The sequence below is a fragment of the Mustelus asterias genome, unplaced genomic scaffold (genome assembly GCF_964213995.1).
Source record: "Mustelus asterias unplaced genomic scaffold, sMusAst1.hap1.1 HAP1_SCAFFOLD_1914, whole genome shotgun sequence".
In the NCBI taxonomy this organism is placed as follows: Eukaryota; Metazoa; Chordata; class Chondrichthyes; order Carcharhiniformes; family Triakidae; genus Mustelus; species Mustelus asterias.
The window spans coordinates 35,001-37,500 of NW_027591859.1; the positions used below are offsets into that span (position 1 = coordinate 35,001).

Genomic DNA, 2,500 nt, shown 5'->3' on the forward strand with positions numbered 1-2,500 from the left:
GCCCGAACCGAAACCCGTAACACAGAATAAAAATCGTAACAAGGTTTCTGTTGGTGAACACGTTGTGAAGGATCTTTGTCGGCCGGGGGCCCGCCACCTCTCCGGGGAGGGCGGCCCGTCACTCCTTGAACTCGAAGGCTGCGCCGGTTGGGCCAGGCAGGAGAGCCTCACGGGGGTTGGCCCCGGGGCCGTGGCCCGTACTGACGCTGGCGCCTCCCACGCGGGTGGGAGGTCACACCGACAATTTCGCCGTACCCGTCGAACGGGCCTGGTCACCCGTACGCACGTTCCGCCGAAGCCGGGCGACGTCGATCTCGGTCCCACTCGGTTGGGCCGGCGCGCGGGCGCCGCCACCGACGAGCACGCACACGCTCGGTTGCACGCCGGCAAGTCCATGCGGGTGCCGCACACGCTACGCCTGCGCCGTTGGAAGGGCTTCGCCGTTGGCTTCGTAGGGTGTCTTTGCAGTCCGTCCGAGAGGTGGGGGCACGCACGGCAACACGGCCGGCCTGCCTGCGTGGGACGATGCGGTCCTTTCGTTCAGCGGTTCGGCGGTTTGGCCGGCGCGAGCAGACGCTCGGAGGGAGACGGTGGCGTCAGCCACGCACTCACTCCGCTTCTGCAGTCCGGTCCACTCCGCCCGTTCTAGCTGCTCGTTTGGTCCCTCGCCCGCCAGCAGACCGTTCCGCCGACGGTGCTCCTCCTCCGCAGCGACTTCTGCCTAGCCGCTCTGCCGGGTGCGATGTCACCGGCGTCCGCACCGATCCTCGGCACGGCGCGTGTGCGCACCTGTGGGCCGCCGCCCCGTGCTCCACGTCCGTCTGTGTGTGCCCGCTGTGGGGACCGTCTTCCTCTCGCCTTGGCGACGGCTTGCGGGCTGCGACGTGACCTTGCCACCGCCTTGCAGCATTACATCCGCAGTTGAAACGAAGAGAGCTGCTGCGGGCTTGGGTGCTTGTCCTGGCGGCTTGTCGACGGGACCACGGTGAACGGCCACTGTGTGACTCCGCAGGGAGACGTTCTGGTGCAGTCAGGGGCCTTTTTGTCTCCCGCCGCGGTGAAGCTTTGGTCGCATTCTAGTCACTCTCTTCAAAGCCCGGTGAGGGGTACCTGTTCATGCTCACCATTCCTCCGGCACCCGTGTGCGGAGGGTGGGTGCGAGGTTTAAAGATTCGTTGTCCGCCTGTCGGTCCGGTCTGGTCTCGTGCTGACTTGAGCGAGCGTCCACCGCGTTCGAGAGAATGTGCCTGTCCGCGGGGGCAGCCGCGCTTGCGAGCGTTCCGCCGCGCCCCCTTCCCCAGCCCGCCGAGGTTGGGGCGTGCGGGGTCGGCTTGCGCCCGTAGCGTCGGCCTGTCCTCCGCGGCTTGCACCCGACTCAGTCCGCTGCGGCCTCGCCTCGACTCTCGAGCCTACCGCCAGACGGTGACACCAGAGAACTCTGCCTCTGGCTGTTGCGGGGCGTGACGGCGCGTGGCGGGCCCCGGCCCCTCACCCACGCCGGCACTCAACGCCTGCGAGCGCCCTGATTCCTCCTTTTTTTCGCTTGATTGTCGCTCGAGTGCGTGCGCCTCCGGGCTCACGCCGTGGTACGCGCCAGGCTGGGGCTCCACCGTCACGTCGGCGGGGGAGCGTTTTGCGCGTCCCAGGATCGGGCAACCGATCCGAAACCCGATACAACTTTTAGCGGTGGATCACTCGGCTCGTGCGTCGATGAAGAACGCAGCTAGCTGCGAGAATTAATGTGAATTGCAGGACACATTGATCATCGACACTTTGAACGCACTTTGCGGCCCCGGGTTCCTCCCGGGGCTACGTCTGTCTGAGGGTCGCTTGACAATCAATCGCACTTCGCGCGCATCCGTGCGCCGAAGAGCGCGGCTGGGGTGTCGCAGAGGTGCCGTCCTCTCTGTCCCCCTAAGTGCAGACCCAGAGTAATCCGCGTCGGAGAGCTTGACCTCTTGGGTGCCGGCGTCCGCCTCCGGGCTCGTCGGCACTGCCCGCTCCCGCACTGGCCCAGCCACCTCGGGGTCGCCGGCACGGCTGTCATCGGGTTGCCAGAGAGAGAGAACGTGACTGCCTCGCTGCCGGGACCGTGTGTGCCTTCCGTTAGGCTCGGGCCAGGGGGGTTGACTCTCTGTTGATGTGTGTGTGTGGCTCGTCCACGGGAAGGATCCGCAAGAGTTGGCTCGGTTGGGTGCTCCGGCACAGAGAGTGAGAGAGTGGAGTGACTGTCCGCTGGACGTCTCCGGACACGTTGCCTCGCGTGGTCCGTGCTCGGTTGCCTGCCGGTGGGTTGCCGTGGCCGTTCAGTGCCGTCGCGTGGAGGACGGCAGCTTGACGCGTGTGACGCTTGATGCCTGGATCGGTGCTCGGTCGTGCCGTGCTTTTCTTCCCTCTGTTGCGCGTGCGAGTGCTTGCATTTTTGTCGTGGGAATCCGTGGCGGTTGGGTGTCGTTGCTTGTGTTGCGCTGGAGCTGCGGCTCCTTCCACACTCCGCAGC

At 66.2% G+C, this 2,500-nt stretch overlaps 1 non-coding gene across 1 annotated transcript; it reads left to right on the forward strand.

Moving 5' to 3' along the window:
- The first annotated feature begins 1,675 nt into the window (after nucleotides 1-1,675).
- On the forward strand, nucleotides 1,676-1,829 carry LOC144489001 (5.8S ribosomal RNA). The gene has a single exon (XR_013496812.1). It is a non-coding gene; the product is annotated as a 5.8S ribosomal RNA (ribosomal RNA).
- The last annotated feature ends 671 nt before the right edge of the window (nucleotides 1,830-2,500 follow it).